This window comes from Larus michahellis, chromosome 3, assembly GCF_964199755.1.
Source record: "Larus michahellis chromosome 3, bLarMic1.1, whole genome shotgun sequence".
Classification (NCBI taxonomy): Eukaryota; Metazoa; Chordata; class Aves; order Charadriiformes; family Laridae; genus Larus; species Larus michahellis.
In genome coordinates this window covers 7,548,397-7,568,416 of record NC_133898.1, presented here as the reverse complement: position 1 = coordinate 7,568,416, position 20,020 = coordinate 7,548,397, and the positions used below count along the sequence as shown (strand labels likewise).

General features: G+C 45.1%; 1 protein-coding gene across 2 annotated transcripts in view; it reads left to right on the top strand.

Moving 5' to 3' along the window:
• Positions 1-1,276: 1,276 nt before the first annotated feature.
• SNAP25 (synaptosome associated protein 25) overlaps positions 1,277-20,020 on the top strand; it is a 63,757-nt gene continuing 45,013 nt past the window's right edge. The window contains exon 1 of one of the 2 annotated variants that reach the window (XM_074578467.1): positions 1,277-1,689. The gene's annotated coding sequence lies outside the window, so the exon portion shown is untranslated. The remainder of the gene's footprint in view (positions 1,690-20,020) is intronic. The other variant, XM_074578468.1, reaches the window with a different exon arrangement.

Here is a 20,020-nt window from a genome sequence, read left to right as displayed (position 1 = left end):
GCCCTTAAACCTGACAGGTTCTCTCCTTCCCTGCAGTTTTCATGTGCACAGCTCATTAGATACTCTAATGCTGCAGGGAGCCCCTCTTGCTTGAGAATTCCTTTGTCGTATATTTAGCAAACTTTTGACTGCTTCCTTCCAAATGAGAGTGAAGGACATATTTTTGTAGGAGAGGGTGAGAATCACAAAGCACGATCTACAGTCACGTTTTTCTGTGGGGAACTACAGAGCAGGGGAGGAGGAATCACCCGCAGTTCTCTCTCCTTCTCCCCCGCGCTTTCCCTCCCCTCCCCTTCCCTCCCCCACCCTCATACAACCATAACACGAGATGAATGCGCTCCAAAATACAGCTGCATAGCCTTCCCTCTCTTCCGGTTTTCCTTGCCATGGCAAAAGGGGGAAAAAAAAGATGATGAGGATAGAATTATCGCTAATGTGGGACTGGTGTTTTGACTCTGTGTCATCCGCAGACTATTTAGAAAAGCCTGTACACGTGGTGTCAGAGTTAAACATAGCCAGTGTTCGGTTATTGCTCACAAGAGAGGCTCAGACAAGGAAGAGGGAGGCATCACAGCTCGTCTGTAGGTCTGGATGGTTCCATAAATGAATGCATGAAGGCTTGTGGAATGAAGAGGAAGGGATGACTGAGGTTACGAAAAAGAGCATTGCACTTCAGACGCAATCCCCATCCTTCATTAAAATCCCCATTAAGAGATACCTTTTACAAAAATACAACATTTTGTATGGAATGAAAGGCTTTCCTCCCCATTAAAAATTATGCTAGAGACAGTTCCATTTGCTCCAAATTAGGTATGCTCTGAATGAGTATTTTAATTAATCCATGATAAATAAGCCAGGCTCCTTCCTGGAACAGAGTTACCGTTTTCCTCCTCAGCAGCAGTGGGATGTGCTCACTCTGCTGTGTGTATGTATGTACGTGCCTGGGCTTTTGTTTGCTTTTAATTTCTCTCTCTCCTTTTTGAACCCGGCCCTGAAATGATCAATTACAACACATGTCCTTAACCATGGATTTCCTTGTGTTTGGCTGCTCTTACTTAGGGGGGGGCAGAGAGGGGGAATAATCAGATTAACACACCCAGACCCCTGGCACGATGTTCTGGGAAATAAAAAGAGGGAGAGAAGGAAGAATTCACACATAAAAATAGAAGCCCACGTAGATTGGCCATATATGGAGTACCGGGGACTTCAGAGGGATACCCTCTTCGGACCACCCCTTTGGCGGAGGAAATCGCTTCTGCAGGAGGCCCCCTTCCCCCCTCCCCAGGCGGCTCACCCGCAGCCGCGTTCAGCCCCCCGCACCGGCCCCGCATCGCACCACTCCGCGCCGGGGGAGGCCGCCGAGGGGCGGTTGCGGAGAAGCGGCGGGGCCGCCTTGCCGGCGGTGCGCGATGCGCGGAGCAGTGCGGCGGCGGCGGCGGCGGCGGCGATGACTCAAGCCCGCCCGGCCCGCTCTGCCCCCCTCCCGCTCCCGCCCCCCCCAACCCCCCCCGCCGGGGAGGGCTATTAAAAGCTGCTGACGTAGGAGCAGACGGCCATCTTTGATGAGGGCACGGCTCACGATCCATTGAAGAAGGAGACCCGGGGAGGTCAGCAGCGGCTGTCCTTGCCTCCCAGCTGCGGCACCAACCCACCGACCCCGCGGCCCGGCGTAGCGCTCCAGAAACCGAGGTAAGGGTGGGAGACCACCGAGGGGACCCGCTGCGCAGGGGGAAGGGGGCGGTAGTAATGAGAAGGAAATGGAAAAAAGGATATATTTAAAGAGGGAACTGCTCGGCTTTTTATTTCCAGCTTCTGGGCTGCTACGGGGATGGAGGAAGGCAGGGGAGAGGCGTGTAATTTCACTGCTAGCCTCATCTCCGGCTGGAGCCAGGGGAGAGAGTCGAGCTCAGTCTCTCCGCCGTGCCAGGCTCTCTTGCGGGTGTCAGGAGGCCGGAGGAGAAGGAAAGCCCGGAGGAGGTGGGAGGAGAAGGGGAACCAGCGCCATTCTTCCCCCGGAGCGGGGAGAAGGGTCTGCGGGGCCGGACTGGGGCTGCTGCCGCCCGGGGCACTGCAGCGCCCTTCCCGCTCCGCACCGCGCCGGGCTGCGGCGGCGCTTCAGCACCGCGGACAGCGTGAGGAGGACGAAGCGGGGAGGGGGTGTTTCAGAACGGCGGACAGCAGCCGGGCCCCTCCGCTGGGCGGGCAGCGCTCGGCCTTTCAGCACCACGAGGAGCGTTCAGAACCGCGGACAGCTCCGCAAAAGCCGCGCAGCGCCGCGGAGGCGGCCGCGCTGCAGCGCCCTGCGGCTCCGCGCCTTCGTTCCCCCCAACCCCGGGGCTGCCCTCCCCGGCGAGACCCCGCCAGGACGGACGGCGGCAGAAACAGTTGTGGGTTGTACGGGGTCCCCCGGAAGCTCAGAATGCGAAGAGGGAGAAATTAGAAAAAATAAAAAAAGGCAAATAGCTTCACTTCCTGAAATTAATCGGCGTTTAGCACTTTGGCCTCTCTCCCTGCCTTTTCGCGTGGCAGTGTGAGGGAAACGGGGGGTTCCGTAACGCTGAGCCCGTGGGGGCATTGCCCACGGGCGCCAGCGACAGCCCCCACTCCCGCCGGGGCTTCCCCACGCCCGCGGAGGCTCCTCGCTCCGTGCCCTCGGCGCCCACCCCTTCGCCCCTCCGGCGTCTCGGGCACCCCCTCGGGCTGCGGTGCCAGGGGCTGGGGTCTCCCCAAGCCGTGAGATGGCGGGGGCTGAGCTCTGTTCCGTGTCCGTCCAGCCTCCCCCCCCCCGCCCTCCGCGGCCGCGCTGCGGATCCCGCTGCCTTATGTAACACGCCGCACGGGCTGCCCTGTCACTGTCCTCCCCCCGGCCGTCCTTTCCGCTCCCCAGCACCCCAATCTCCCCAAACCCCTCGGTGCGCCTCTTTGCTGGCGAAGTTGGTAACTTCGCGGCTTTCCGCGGGGCAAATAAACAAGGAGAGAAGGGGGGATCGGGCTGCGTGTCCAGACACTGCGCTGCGTAGCTGCGTCAAACCAGGGCCGTGGGATCTGCCAGATTTACGTGCTTGGCTTGAATAATTGCTGCTGGTTTAGTTCCCAGCTGAAAAGGCGGGGGGGGAGGAAGGGGGGGCTGGTCTGCGGCGCAGCCCGGGGGTGGCGGAGCAGCCCTACAACCCATACCTGGCTGCTGCCAGCCCTGGCCGCAGCATCTGCAAGGACATGCCTGTCCTGCACCCCCCACCCCATCCTAGCCCTGGGCATGGAAAAACTCTCCCATCTACCGTGGCAACAAGAGGAGGGTGTGTGGCAGCCATCCCTGTGGGTGGCAAGAGAAGGGATGAGGCCATCTGGGAGATGAGGGCTCCGGGGGGTACAGCTGGGGAAGTGACTCTCTCTTGGGCCCCCCCATCTCCCCGCATGTCCCTGCATCATGGGCAAAGATGCCAGTCTAGGAAAAAGCAGCAGTGGCTTTCCGTTGCTTCTGCGTGGTGCAGAACGAGTCAGCCAGGAGGTGACCACTGAAGAGTTTGATACCTAGGATGAGTGCCAAAAAGACAACAGAGGTGACCAAACCAAAGGTGCAAGCTGGCCTGATCTGCAAAAGCAAGAGCTTGAGCCTGCCTCTGAAGTCAAGAGGAGCTGCAGAAACTCAGCATGTTATGAAACAAAATGCAGCTAAATAGCAACCCCCAAATGAATGCAGCTTAACTTTCTTTCTACAACTAACTAGTAAATTAGAGTGGTATTTCCAAAAGCACCCAGGACCAGGCTCTGTGTCCATTGAACTCATGGGGGCAGTGAAAGAAAGAACAGCAGAATCCAGTCAGTTCTGAGTCCTCAAAATATGTCTAATGAGACGCATCTCCAATTTGCAGATTTATCGCACTGGAGGTAGGAGCTGCTTTTCAGGTCAATGGAAAGCTTTTCATTTGTGCCTGTATGCTTTAGGTATGGCAACAAATAGCAAGATTAAAGTGCTAAGACAAAATAAGCATGGTCTCTACCTAATGTTTGCACCGCTTTAACTGAGCAAGGTAAGGAAACAAAATACTTTCCTGTCAGTATGAACAACTTCAGCAATTTTTTTGCCTATGTGTCATGAGGCTACAGCTTCTGCATATGTAGCAACCCTCAGGGGAAAATGGAAAGTGTATGGCATGGTATAGGGCTCACTTTGTTAATGATTTCTTCTCTCAGGAATGTAGGGAAGAGAAGAATTTGGTTTATGTTTGTCTTGGCTTTTCACACAACTATTATTTTTCTGGTATTTTTTTTTTTTTCCAAATCTCTGTCATAACTCTTTATAATATAAGCACAGGACTTTCACCTGTACATATTTATACACACACACACACACTAATTTCAGAGACTTCTAGGGTTACAAGCTAGGTAAAACCACAACAAATGTAGACTGCCTTTGCAGCCTTCATCGGGAAGAAGGAATTTTTCTATCTGCGAAGTTTCATCTACCGCTACCGATGCAGTCACCTTTGGGTTGGGTGAGTGCCAGGCCATCTGTAACAGTAGACTTATTCAAGCATTTTAGAGCGACTAACAGAGAAAAGAATAATGCGTTGCTTGAGAGCTGCAGCAGGATGCAGATCTCAGGCAGATCACGATTACCTCTAGGAAGCTGAACTTTGAAGTGGGCACCGGGGCTCACATATCTACTCGTGGGAGTGCTGGATATAGGTTATCAGGGAATCAGTTGTCAAAGAACAGTTTATTTCTTTTTAGCTCAAAATTTTTGAGCCTTAAATGATATCTTCGCCCTTAGCTTCGTTAAACTTTGGCTTTCTTTCCTACTGACCTTGCAGATTTAGATTGCTGCATTGTATTGCAATGAGCATTTCTCCAAAACACACAAGTTATATTCCTACTTCTTGTCTATCATCCCTTTGTTACTCCCTCCACAAATACTTAGATACACACTCCCACCAGCAAAATCTGCCTCTTATCAGATCATAGTTTTCAATATGCTGTCCTGCATCCTGCTAAATTTTCTAGGACTTTCCACCAAGCAGAAAGACATGTCAACTTCATAGGGTCAAAACTATTTTTTCCTGCTTTATGATGGCCCTATGGCTGATGTTGCGAGACTGAAAAGTGGATTTGAATGGCCTTGAGGAAGTGTTTGAACCACTTGCCCCGTTATTTTAGAAGGAAATTGAGCTTTGCCTTTACATCTTTCGTTGTGTTCACCTGCTATTTCCTCATCACTCACTTCATCTTCACGCTCACCTACAATCCTCTTCTGACTACTGCTAAAAAGCACTGTGATGAAAGAAACACAAACTTGAACACAGCATTAGGGCCCTGACGTGAAGGGAGATGAGTGTGGCCTTCTGATTTTGATTATCCCAGGGAGTCTAATCCAAAGTCAGTTGAAATCAAGGAAAATACTTCCACTCATGAGGCAGACTGTGCATGAGACTCAGAATAAGCTCACCAGTTGGGCTGTGTGCTGCTAGAGGTGAATGCAGGGTACGGAAAGCTTTCTGTTCCCAGCAATAGGTGCATATTGATCTGCCCTGCAATCCAAGAGGAAACCCCGCACATCATTTTGTGGGACTTGTAACAAAGACAACATTTAGCAGTTTAGGTTTTTCAAAGGGAGACAAGCACTGTGTACATGTCCTCTCTGAAATATGCTGGCACACTGTAGTTATAAAGAGAATTCAATCATTGCATTATAACCTTTTTCTTCTCTTTTCTTTTTTTTTTTTAATAACAAGAGATATGGCATCTTATCTTATGCACTGAAGAAAGCTGAATTCTAATACAAACACAAGGAGTAGAAGACGGAAATACTAAGTAATTAATCATGGCTGTTCCTGGCCTTTGAAGACTGAAAGTTAATGCTGACCCATCTGTGTTCTGTCTGGCTATTTAAAAGACAAAGATTTTTCTTTTTTTTTAAGAGCTAACAATGCTCCATTTCACTTTTTAAATGGGATTTAACTTATTATTGGGCCACATTGTCAATTGGTGTGAATTAGCATAGCTGAGTGCTGTGCTACACTAGAGGCTGATGAGCTCCTGAGCTGTGGCTCATCATTCATGTTTTAAAACAGAAATGGGTACACTTGCTGAAGGAGCAGGTTTTTCTATTAACAGAAGTAACTTGAAATGCCATCCCCGCCCCAAGCCCTATTTTTACCAGCCTGGTTTCACTGTCGCAGGTTCTCCCAGACAAGGTTCACACAGATAATCTGCCTCAGAAACGGTGACAGTAAGCAACGCTGAAGCAGCGGAGGAGGAATACTGCACGATATGGTTGTATTTCAGGTTGGGTTCTGCTGCACTCTGCTGGTACAAAACACCAGCAGAACTTTTCATATGGTGTAAAACCCAGGGCGCAGCCGAGTTTTTCCTAGAGGCGCATTTACACGCAGAAAAAATGAGAACTGTATAAATGGATGTGGAACGAAATGAAACCTGCACTTCCAGGTGCTGTTTGATTTCACAGACTGCACTTCCTAGCAGTAGTCATTCACTTTTCTTCCAAATCAGGAAGTAGCCTGAAGTATTCCTGCATTCCAATAAATACGCAGGAGAATTATGCTTCTTCCACCAAGATTTTTAAGGCAGAATTTTTAATATTTGACTACTCAGACATATTATTGGGAGAGTAGAAGTGTAAAACAACAAAGGCAAAGTCAAGTCTCACTGTAGGCATTTCTAGATCAGAAGGAGGGGAACTGGCCTTATACAATTTTGCTATAATTAGTTTTCCTTGTGCTTTTAATATGACAAAGTTATTGTGTCAGAGTTTACTGGTAGAATCCATGAGAAAAATGTTAGTTATCATAGCTTGTGTTGGTGCTAACAACTAAAATGTATATCCTAGGCATGACAAAAAGATGCTTTATGTAGGTGATTTTTGAAATTAATGCAAGATTTGCTATTTCTTATTCAAACCCTACCAATTAAGAGGGAGGTGCACATACGAAGGTACTGCAGAGTGCTTTGTAGGGCATCTTTGTAACTTTACATTAATCTCTTCCATCTCCCACATTTTCTCAGTAGCCTACCCTTACTAAAAATCCCAGGCAGCAAATCTCCAAAGGCTTTCACAGTCGCTATCCTGTCGAAGAGACTAGAAGGCTAGCGTGGAGTGAGCTGAAAACTAAAGGCACCGATCACATCACAGATATGGTGTTTGTCATGATGTATTTATTCGTTATAATTACTCTCCACCCGAAGGAGAGGAATTCTGTTTCTGGGCTGCAATACAGTTGTACCAGAAGTAATTTAGTATTTTTTTTTTTTAATATAAACCAGTTATTTGGAAGATGTGCCAACTGCTCCTTTGATTCCTTCCTCTGTCCTGGAAATTATAGCTCACAGTGGAACTGTGCTGATGCCAGTTCATTGATCTGCCCTACAGAGGTAAATATATTTCCTCCAGCTACTCTAAAAAATGTCACGAAACACAAGTATATTTCGTCAGAAGAGCTGATTTGTCAAAATAGTGTTATGGTTCACTGATTTTTTTTAAACAGGAACAGAAGCCTTCCATGCATATTTAAGCATCTTTTAAAAGAAAAGGTACTAAAATTAGCTTCACCATGCTTTGGATGCAAATTAAAGTTTTCTTTCTACCCTCCGCGTTAGTATTTTTTGGTTCAGTCCTCATTCACATCCTTAGACACCTCACCATTTACCTCAAAAGGATATAGGCAGGCTTGCATTTCTGTAGGCATCAGGGGATTGCTGTGTGATTCAGCCCAGCGCTGCTCCTGCCTCTGCACCACATACGCACACACGGACACACACCTCTCCGAGCTCAGGGCTGCCTGTGCTGACCCCGGAGGTGGCTGACATTGTTAGCAGAGAAATTCCTGTTCTCTATTTATTAGGCACAGACAACTCTTGGGAATAATTTGGTCTTGCAGAAAGCAGTAAGAAAGCTATTGCAATTTATTGGACTAGAGATGTGCAGTAACAGTCCGTTTAGCTTCAGATATTGTGGTTCAGGGACTAAAGCACAGGGGCTGCACCCAGAATATCTGGATTCAGGTGCAAGTATCACACACCAAATGTAACCTTTGTCAAGTACCTCAATTACCTCCATCCACGGAAGAAAGAACTGAGATTAAAGCAATTTTTAGTTTGCATTCCTCATCTTCAGATATAGGACAAGTACCCTGTACTTATGGAAAGATGTTTTTATGTATATTGGGGCATAGCAGTCTCCGCTGCCTGGGGTTGGTGACTTAAAAATTGATACACCTAAAATGCAACTTCCTCCCAACATAGGTGTTTAGCATTTACTTGGCATTGAAGGGGGTGTTACACATGACTGTACCCTTCTGATTTGTAAGAGGGTTGGCTGAAGGTGCCATATAAACACAGATTATTAGTATTACCTTCATGATAGCAAGAGAAGAAAGCAATCTCAGACCAGAAGGTAGATGAAACATTCACACGTTTGATCATGCTCTCATGGCTGGGCATAACACAAGACGATGAGTTTGCCAGAGCCATGGGTTCTGTCAGAGCCGCATTAAACTGCAGGGGGAGAGTGGGACTGAGCCCTCTCTGCAACAGCATCGGTTCCAAACCGATAACACGACAGCTGTATATACATTTTGTGAATATTAGAGTATTTCAGCCAAACATTTGCTTTTCCAGAGAGTATTCACCTAAGTGACACTCAAGTATGTGAAAAGCCTTCAAGAAAGAAACTAAGGTATGCGAACCCAATTAAATTGTAATTCACCACTGACTTTTAACAGCCGTTCTCCCCAGAGAAGTGTTTGCTTTATTTGCTTAGCTGTATGGAGACACGTATTGGTTTCCTAGCCTTTTAAAGGATTTCCTACAGGTTTTTTGCCATTAAAGACATGTTCTTGGGATGCGGTACCTGTTTTTGTAATTCCTGAAAATATATGTCTTTTATTATACCAACAAGAGTAGCAGAGGCCTGAAGGCCAACAGCAGCAAAGAGTTTTAAGATGGCGCTTGATTAATTCATGAAGGGAATTATATGACGTAGCTGTTGGTGGTCACAAGAGACTAAACTTGATAAGGCAGCAAGTCCCTTCGAGTCTGATTTTCCTAAGAGGTTTTTCATATTTAAAAAAAAGAAAACAGAAGAGAAGAGGAAAAATAAAAAAAGGCCTGGATGGCTCTGTGCTGTGGTGGAGGCCTGTCAGTTCAGTTCATTTCAGAGATGAGCACGTCAAGAAAGAGACAGTGGAAAAAATCCTCGAGGCGCCAGGAATGCACTAAGTATAATTGAAAATGCTCTAGACCACTTTTGTAACGCAACAGTAGGGCCATCTGCATGCCTCCAATTTTCAATACTAGTAAGACATTTTTTATCATTGCATCATCTAGTTCCCTTTTTCTTAATTAACTGTTCTAAATAGTACAAAATAGCTGCTCCTGGAGCAACTTTTAGGCTCTGAAGATCATTTTCTAAGCCTGGTAAACAAGAACTGGTGTGCATTTCTAACGGGTTGACACATAAGAATGCAAGAGAGCTGCAGACATCACAAAAAAGGTGTTAGCTACCATAGTACCCCAATTCCCAGATTAGTGCGCAGGGCACTTAACGTTACAGTATTAAGCAGGCTGATAGATGGTAGCACGTGACAGAAAAGCCTAGCAGCACCTCTTGTCCTCTGGAGGCCCTAGTAACCATGCCGCCTTTTTGTTTCTTTTAGTTTGGGTTCTCCTCCCAGTCCCACCTCACCTTACCCAGCCTCAGCTTTCTGCTTTCCTCATATTCCCCAAATGCTCTGAGGGAAAACACCCTCCCAAGAGAAGGAGATGCAAGGAAGGACTCCTTTCAGCCCCATTCAGGACAGGGGTCTTGGTGTGCTCGTGTGGACAGAGAAGGCATTACATGCAATAGGCCACCCACAACACAAAGGGACAAATGGGGAAAGAGCAGGAAGACAGGAACACAGGGTAGGTGGAGATGAAGAGCTAACTCTTAGCTCCTCGCTACATAAGCCCCCCCAGCTACAAGGACCCCAATGCTTCCCCTCCTTTGACTGGTTCATTGAGTTAGAGGCCAGAAGAGGTTACCCATCAGTGAGCTGAACCCCCTATGAAACAGAACATCCCATAGACTCTAGGACTTCTCCGTATTAACTGTTTTTCTGGCAGTACAATTATCCAGTCTTGACTTCAAAAATTGCCCCTGGTGGAGAATGTGACAATATGTGGTTTTTAATAGAACAGTGAAATCCAATAAATTTTTATTGTGTATGCAACCATTTATCTGCAAAGTTATTAAACTGCTACTTAGATTGATGAGGAACTCTGCTGTGATTTTCCCATGGTTACTCCCATTCCTTTATGGAGTAACACTTGCTTTCCTCTTTAATGTTGATATTCTTGAGAGCTCCGTTCTTCCCCAATCAGGATCCCTTTATATTTCTGCTCCTTCCTTGCCCCCAGAAAGCCTTTTCTTGCGTTTAGGAGATTACGCACAAAGCTTTTAAAAGATTCTCTAGCCTGGCAGGTGAAGAGATAAGACACTGATCCAATGGCCAGGACGCACTTCGTGATGCTGGAGATTAGACCTTCAAGCACAGAATGTGGGACTCCAGAGCTGTTTACAGATTTCAGTTTCTTTACCTTCTTTTTGCGGTCTAGCCTCTTTTTGTGGTGACATTTCCAAGAAATGTGTTGTACTCTCAGTTGTTCTCCAGACAAAGAGGTCTTTCATTCATGCCTGCAGCCAGAATCTATTTCTCAGAACAATCTACTTCCCGGATAAAGTCAGAGACCCTTCAAAATTTAACCAAGCTTTCCACTATTGTCAAACACGGTAGGCCAAATCCTGGGCTTAGAAGAGTCAGTTGTATCTTAACCGAACAATGATCCACTGTATGAATAAGGCTGAAGAAGGGGACAAGAGAATAAGAGAATAATATAAGAAGCAGCCAGGCAGACTAAAATAAGAGAAAGGACATGATGGACTTTTTGATTAATTCTCTTTCTTGACAGTCTTTCCCTATCAGCATGTCAATGACAATTAACTAGACTTAAAAATAAACTTCAATAATCAAGTTTTTGTCAGTAGCATCTTATAAGTGCCCTGAAGTGTTAGGTTATAAAACATTCTCACTCCTGGTATTTAGCCTGTGTCCCTTTACACATGCAGAGGTGCATCCTTACTCCTAATCTCATGAAGGGTTTGGACTAGTTTAACTTCTGTTTCTTTCACTAAGAGAAGAAAACCTCTAGGGGTTGGTGGGCACAGACCCTAAAGGACAGCTTTGCAAACCACTGCTGCAGACTGAGAAAGAGAAGCTCTGACCAGCAGGCAGCATGCCCCAAGCTCACACTCCAGTGTTTGCCTTTACCTTAAACTTTTCTGCTGGCTACTTTCTGCAAGTGCCAATCTTTCTGGCACCAGACCTCTTAGCAAGGAAGAAAGGCCAACAAGAAATCAAAGCCACCTTAGCTGCTTAATAACCTTAAGTCTGACTGATTCTTGAGTCAAGCCCTCTGTGCTGCCAGCTGTGGGCAAAGGTGGGCAGGGAAAGACCTGGCTGCAGAATGTCCTCCTTTTCCTCCTCTGTCCTGCTGCCACACAGAGGGAGAGCAGACCCTGGGGAGGGAAGGAGAGGGGTGGCATTCACATGAAGGCCTACAACTTGCCATGACATGTAAGAGTAGCAGAGAGGCACGACAACGCTGGTTTTTGCAGGCAATACATATTCTTCATGTATTCAGCTATGCTATTCTTTAGGGTTGCAACATGCTAATACCCTGCTGGAAAAGGGGGAAATTAAGAACCAGCCAGGATTTTACCACACTGAAGTCTACAGATGCATATACAGACACCAAGACACCAGGATGGCAGTCTTTGTGCGAACTGCAGGGACTGTTCCCCTGTAGTTAGTGTTTCAGAGACAAATAACTGAGCAAAATGTTAACGACTGCTATCTACTCCCTGTGGTATTTGAGACACGCACTCACTCTGCAGCACTTACATTGAAAATAAAAGCAAACCAGTGTTTGTAATATCACAAGGTAGAGCCCAGACTTTTTTCTTTTAGCTAGAAAGCCTAAAAATGGCACCCTTTTCAATTGTGTTAGAAATAGAAGCCTATTTTAGAAGAGACATGAAGTTATCAGTGCAAATTAATAGCGCCAGATGGGGGGTTAAATTACTGCCTCACAGTTGAAGACATGAGACAGAATGAAAGTGGTAGACTATAAAAAGGGCGTCACCAGAAGTGATGAGATCCCACTGCGAGGTGGGATTTGTGAACACTGCGCTTGTGCTTGTAAGCAGTTGCTCAGATGAATGGTTTTATGGGCCAGAGAGAGGGAGAGAAAGGAAAAAAAAGTCACAGCCATTTTGAAGAACATGTCTCACAGTTTACTGCTTTGCTCAGGACAAGCTGTCCAGCAGCACAAGCTACAATTAAATATCATAGAGCTCTGTCTCCTGGGCTGGCTCACAGCCACCAGGATAGGGGAGCTCGCCAGAGCAGTCAAATAAATGTGGCTGTTGAGCTGGGACGGCACTAACTGAATTGGCTTCCAGAGCAACAGGGAGCTTTCTCAGAAAAATTCCAGGTTTAAGAATGTTGCTACTGAAAAGCGACAATTCTTACATTAAGAGAGTGATTTTTTAATATAGGTACTTCTCAAAACACTTCAGTTACATTTCATGTGGGTAGGAAAAATGTTTCTTTCTATCTCATCCCCACTTTCAGAGGGTAAGGAGAAAGAAAAAAAACATTTTTGCTAATTATAAACAGGGCAATGAAAAAAATGAGTAAGGATTATATAAAACTGTTCATATACCAAGTCCTCAGCAAAAATGGGACATCCCAAAACCCAAGTGAGAACATTTTTGCAAAGTCTTTTAGACTGGCACTTGGATATGGGATATCCTGGTGCATTAAGGCCTATATGTATATGCCAGAAATATTTGTGCAGACTACTAGCAACAGAGTAGCTAAGAACCTGCCATGGGCAGGTCCTACCAGCCAGAGACAGCTCTTCTTCAGCCGATATACCGTGCCAGCAATAAGACATCCTACAGACCTGAAATAACCAGACCAATAGACACAAGAAAATGAAATTGTTTCAGTGTCAGGATTCTTCACATTTCAACCGAGTATTGAGTCCCAGATGCTTAGCTGGAGTAAATCAGTACAGCACCACAGCAATCAGAAGAGCAAACCTGATCAGTGCCATGTGGAGATCCTAACAAGCACTGACTTAAAAACACACTTGAAGAGAAAGGTCTTTTTGGCAGTAACCAAGCACTTTTTAACTCTCTGGACACAATAACAAAGGAACCTATTCAAAAAGGAAATGGCTTAAGTGCAAAAACTTTAATAATGCATAGCTGCATTATGCAGAAGACAAGCTGTGGAGCCGCTCCTCCTTTCCAACTGGAGCACATAGTGCAGGACGGCGGCTCAGGAGGCATTGAACACCACTCTTCACAAACCCGACAAAAACAGGGGCCGCACTTGTGGTCTTCTGCACACCACAAAGAACCAACAGCACAACCCCTGCCTAAATCTCAGAGTTAATAATAATTTAATCCACTGACTGAGAAACTGGGAAGAATGTTACATATATACAAATATATAGTGGTTGATACAAGGCAGGAACGTAACCCATTCTATAAAAGCCTTAATCATTTGAGCGTAATAGGAATTTTTCTATGAATCATCATATGTCTAAAGGAGAATTTGGTCAAGTACTCTTTCCATCATGGCAGAGCAGAACTGACTCACCTCTGAGAACTGAATCAGTTCTTTAAGTCCAAAGCAGGAGCAAGGCTGAGAAAAGTGGCTCATCAGCACCTCAGTAATCACATGGCTGAGATACTCTCAAGGTATGACTCAGTTGAAGAAGCAAGAGAACAATTCGCAGCAAATAAATTATACATTATTATACAGAAATTCCCATAATTTTTCTGTGTTTTGGGGAATGCTCACCACAAATTTCAATTTTTCTTGACTTCCTCTTCATCTGAAATGATTTGATGAGTCTTTTCTGAGAAAAATAATTTCTAGACCCTAGGACTGCACATTGCATGCATTTGAAGCTCCACCTGTGCTGCATTCCTCCCATTTTGTACAGAGGGCTTTCTGCTCCCTTACTGAGTGTGCAAGGGCTACAGACGTGGGTAGAGTGAAAAGCTTGTGTTTCAAATCCAGAATTTACTCTCCTTGAATATTCTTAATTAAACATTTCAAAAATTGATGCTTTGGCAAGCATTAGTTCCAGTAATTTTTTCCACAAGATTTTTGATATGGATATTAACAGAGGCATGTGAAATAATATTAATTTGAGGCACCAGGAGGATGTTATTAAAAATGCAGACTTGCAGCTGGATGTGTGTTGTTCACATTTCCTCAGCTGAGCTATCATGTTCACCTCTGCAGAAATAGCAACTGTCACTAGCAACAGTGACAAGAGATGCATCCCCCAGAGAATCACATTGAGCAAAGAATAATATCTAGGACAGTGATTTAGCTTGTCTGGATTATAACTTTCCTCATAGATGCTTTAACATTGTTAAAAGGCCTCCTAAAGGAAGATGACAGGCTATTCAGGTCTGCCATGAGTAAAACAGAGGAGCAAATAGCAATTGCAGGAAGGCTAATATAGTATGATACAGTTCCATGAAAAATTCTAAGCAACTTGCTGGGAATGCTGGAACAAGAACATTCAATTTGAATTTTAGAAAATCCCTTTCTCTGCTGCCATGTGTTGTAATATGGGGGAAAGCCACGAAGCTGGCTTTGAACCAGTGAGGTGTAAAAAGTTTTTGTTGCCTGGGTGACAGTCTCATTTTCACAAACTCACAGCCCAGTGGTCACTCTGAGGTGGGACATCGCAAACAAGATGGATGAGATCAAAAAAGTGTCCGTCTCAAGCCAGGGGTGGATTACTTTGACCTGAGATAGGGACATGTGATCCACTATTTAAAATTTCTTGAAAGAACTGCCAGGACCTGTCTCTCCTCATAGGAAGAGAAGACGTGTGCATGTGGACTTGTAAGGGTCAGCAGCAATCTGGCATTCTTGGAGCAAATTATACACACTGCAGGGCTGCCAAATACAGATGGACCAAAGGGAAACATCCAGATGTAACTGCAGATGTCATAGGAAATTAAGCCATTCACTTGTGCTTGTGATTCAAGAAGTCCCATTTCTGGGTCAGACAACAGCTCAGTTGGCCATTACTGCAAATATCTCTGACTTTTCTTGAAGTTTTCTGCCTACAACTCATAAAAAAGCAAAGGACGGATGCCATTTTTATCGGAAGTACACTGTAAAACCACATGAAGAATTAATATAGAGGCTAACAATGACCTAAGGAAGCAAGGTTAGAGGGTGAGGTTCTCCAGTACTCAATAAAAAAAAAGATACACTGAAGAAAAGAGTTGCAACTGTTTGTTTTCACTGTGAAAAACAATATTGCCAGTTTCGTGTATGTAAATACATAAACATTTGTTCTAGTAGATACAACTATTATTGTTTGTGATTAATTGGATTTTTCAGTAAACTACCAGTACAGTTTATTCATCTATACTGTTGCTCTGTCCCGTTGAATTATATCTTAGTATAAGTGCTAACTATGGGTCACTGAGAGACAAATTGTTTGCTTAATAAATCAGACCAGCAAAGAATATAGAACCTTTGTTTAATCAGTGCTGTTGAAATTAATTTATTTCAGAATTCAACTCCCTGACTCTGTATAAATATCTCCATTGCTGCTTAAACTACTTAATATTTCTCACATGAGGACATTTCAATTATATGGTAAAATCTGAAAGCTCAGAATGTGAAATACTGGGGGAAATTCAGTATTTTAAATAAGAAACATTATCCATTTTCTACCCTTTCCAACACCAAAGAGAACAGTACTTCCCTCCAGAAGTAATATAACCTATTGCATTTATTTTAGCAGGTGGTACAAGCATGGGTACGTAATATGTGATAAGGCAGTCAAGTCCCTAGGCAGTGAAAACAGACCTTTGATTTGCTAGTGGAAAGAAAAGGAATAATTTTTGTCAAAGCTTTGAAAAGCATGAGTAATTTTTAGAAATAAATATTTGCACTTTTTAAATTTTCTGCAAAACTTCCATTGATGTAAGAAATGAAGAGTTTTAATCTTCTTAGTAAGCTTTTTGATCATTATTTGATTAGTTGTTAAAATCAGTATATTGCACATTTCTAATGAAATGGCAACTTTTTTCTGTTTCTTTGCTTACTTCTGTCTATCATGTGTCTGGCATGAGTCTGGTTTAACTCCTGCCAAAGAGTCTCTACTGATGAACGACATTTGTACTGTTGTTTAGTCCAAAACCCCCTAAAGCATTTAGACTGATTACGGACTCCAGAGCCAAGAAATACTGATACACAATCAGAATTGGAGAGAGAAGGGGACAAAGTTTTGTTGCTTCTGCTTTGGAGATGTTAAAAAAAGCTTTTATAGCCTCATAACTTTGGCGACCGAAATGTAGTGAAAGTGGGAAATGTTTCTATCATCTCATTTTTGGATGAGATGAAGCAGATGAAGACTGATCAGGCTTCCCATGGCGGAGACGTTTCTGGAGATGATGCATCAGATGTCTGGGACAATATGGAAGCTGTGGTTGGCAGCCTCTAATGCAGGTTCCTGTCTCTTCTGCAAAGAACATTAAACATAAAATGCATGGCCTTGAAACTTACATTATCTGGAATAGCAAATTCCATGCCATGTTTCAGAAAGAAGCATCTTTTTAAAAAAACAAATAGCTGGAGAAATCATACTGTAGTAATACTGATGTCCTACAGAATTCTGTACTTTGCTTGTATCACAGCATATACTTGCAATTGATCCCTTATGGTGCCTTCTGGGCACCTGCTCAAGTCAGGCTCTCATGGGACAAAAACACCACCCCAGCAGCTGGAAAAGCTTAATACAGTTCTCCTTCCCCTGGCTTTCCACATGCTCCATGCCTCTTCTGCTTGTGGGCCTTGGGGTGCCTTAAAAGAAAACAGTCTAATAGGCACTGCTGTTCCAGGGTGGGGCCACCAAGGGTCTGAGGCTATGTATCAGTCAGGGAAGATTGCCAAGGCACTTGCTGGGAGGTGATTTTGGGGATGCCTGAAAGGCTCATATTTTGTGAACTCCTCCTGTCTAGCTTTTGAATTGATCATGGTTAGAGATTGCCCTTACCCTGGGAGTGGATAACTACTGAGGGACAGAGGACAGGTACCCACTTCCATTCCTGGGTCTCTGCGAGCAGCTGTTCACACCATGAACTTCTGGGGATTTGCCCATAGACCTTTGTGGGTGGCTGATACCTCAGTGGTTACAGTCTCTATGTCTGGAAGAGCTACGGCAGTAAATCCTAGTGAACAGACCTCTACTCCAAGGTAGGGGGAAGGGGAGAGTATACTTAACGACTCATTGCTTTTCCTCTTCAATGGGTGTAAGTGGCATGACACTGGGTTTGGATTTTGTTCTGGATTTAGTAACTTCTTGGACAGGGACCTTTAAAAGCTCTGCTAATAATTTCATGTGCTGACTCAGGAGGCAGCCTGTTTTGACAGGCCATTTTCATTTCTTACTACATCTGCTAACCAAGGGCAAGTGTTAATCAGCAGTGGAACGAAGGAGCCTTCTCAGCAGCCCAAATGCGGCACATGCCTTACCTAGTTAAGCGTCGCTGGCTCAATGACATTAATTTGCTCCTGACCTAGTGCTCCCAGAGCTGCAGTTCAATATGTTTATTAATTCTAGGAATGAGCCTTCACATGAATTTTGTTGTTGCACTGAGACACAATGAGGTGAAGATATGTAGCTTCTACTCTGTTCTCCATATCTGTGCCATAAAACATAGTGTTTTCTGTGCCTGTATTATTTGTGAGCTTGTATTAGTGCTTAGCTTAAAGCCTATTGAAATGTCCTGGAAAGAAAATAGTCTCATTAAACTTTGGGGTAGATTTTTAATTCTTGTTCCTGTTTTAAGACAGAGGCAATTTGAAGCAGCAAGGCTTGCCAAAGAACTAGCATTCCTGCGTCACGAGATGTTTCACTAACCTGGATCAGACGCATAAAATAACTAGGAGAAATTTCCTAGTGGGTGACCACTCCTGACATGAATCACCTTCTAACTGAGGACTGATGGGCTGGTCTACTGTTTTCCATCTCAGGGAATCGAATACATTCCTCAGAAGAAGATGGCACAGGTTATTATGGAGGCAAGTGACTGGACTGAGTGGACTCATATTGTGATGCACCATAGGAAGTGCCACATTTCAGTAGCAGAGAACTTTCTTTTACCAAAGGGGGATATTACTTGATATTGATAAACAGGGAAAATATCTGCTTTCAAAGAATGATTATTAAATATGAATGAGTATTGATTTTTTTCATTATGAATAAACATCTATAGTTAGACAAGGTACTCAATATGAGCTACTATGACATTAGTCTTATGAGCTAAAATTTGCTAAAACTGCATTCACAAGGAAGATTTTGTTGCTTCAGTAGAAGCGAGATGAACTCCTCTGAGAAAAATTATGCCGAGGTTTCTCCCCTTAGCCTGACAGGGAGAAGGGTCTTTATAATGTTGTTTCATTAAAAAGGGAGTGACCTGTTCCAGGCCAAGTCCTCGGAAGATATACACTGATGTTAACTCCTTCCCTCAATGAACCCAGCGATGGTTTAGGTCACCCGGCCCAAGGCACCTCACTGGTTTCCAGCAGTGAAGTCAAAGAGGCATGCAGAGCCCTTCCTCGCAAGCTGGCTTTGCTTCCTTAAATACAGAATTAATCTAAAATTAATTTTCCACATTTGCCAGTTTCAGCCATGGTTGTTTCCAGATGCCAGGAAAACTTTTAAATCAAAACCCCCCTGTATTTCTGGGTTGCCTGAAATTCAGATTGAAGCTAAGTTTGCTTCACAGACTGCTGCCAACTGTCTACTGGGCATTGACGATTGTTCATGTTCATCCAGGGCCTGTCTGAAGTTTCAGACAGTGATAACCCTCAATGTCTAATGGAACTCGAGAAAAGTCATTAGACTTTTTTGTAACTCTGCTATCCTGCGTATCTACTGTGATTCTAGGCAGTGTCACGGCAAGGAACAGGGAATGTAGGGAAAATAAATAATTTGTCAGCTGGTTGTTGTGCCTCCCGTCACCTGGGGTTTGAACAAAAGCAGGACAGAGCACAAAGCCTCGCCAACGGCTGCCTGGCTCTGTGCGCCCGAGGGGAAGGGGGCTGCTGAGCCTGAGCCTTCTCCTTGCCGCAGGGACACATGGGCCTTTCCCTGCCCAGCAAGGCCGCCTGGTTCCCGCAGGGCTCCAGCGCTGGATCCTGCAGCAGACCGCACATGCTGCAGCAGCTGAGAGCAAATCCCCAAGGCAGAGGGCTTCACTGCATCAAATATTAAAATGGATACTGCATTATGCCCTCCCTGCTTTACTCCTGGCTCGAATTTAACACCCAGGACGCCTCCTTCTCAGCCTCTTCCCTGCAACCTTGGAAGCAGCACTTGTGCTGCAGACACTGCAGTGCCCTCTGGTTTGAAGGAACCAGGGGGTGTTGCTGAGGGCAGGGAGGTGACTCCTTGGGACAGAAGGATTTGTGGGTCCGGCTGGGAGTGGTGGGAGAGGGGGAAAGGCATCCCACTGCTGATGGGGCTGCTCCAGAGCAGAAAAGCCCAGTGAGGACAGGCAGGTGCTGCAGAAAACATGAAGGCTCATGACGGGTTTGCGGTACATCCCTCTGAAGAGGAGGGCGCTCCTTTTTCCCTGGCAGCCACCCAGGTCCAAAGTGTAATAAATTCCCCAAATGGATTCTTTTTCTTTAAAAATAGAGCACTCCCCTCTCACAAGCTCCTTAAATAAATCTCTTGCCCCTGTTCTCTTCAGCTCAAGGTCACCTGGAAGTGCAGCCTTTTCACTGGTGCTGTGGTATTTCACCACATGAGGGAGGAGACTAGAGAGCCCGAGGGCTGTGACCACAGACGCGCTTGCTGTCTTTGCCCATCGCACATCATATCTGGGCTAAGCCTGAGGCAT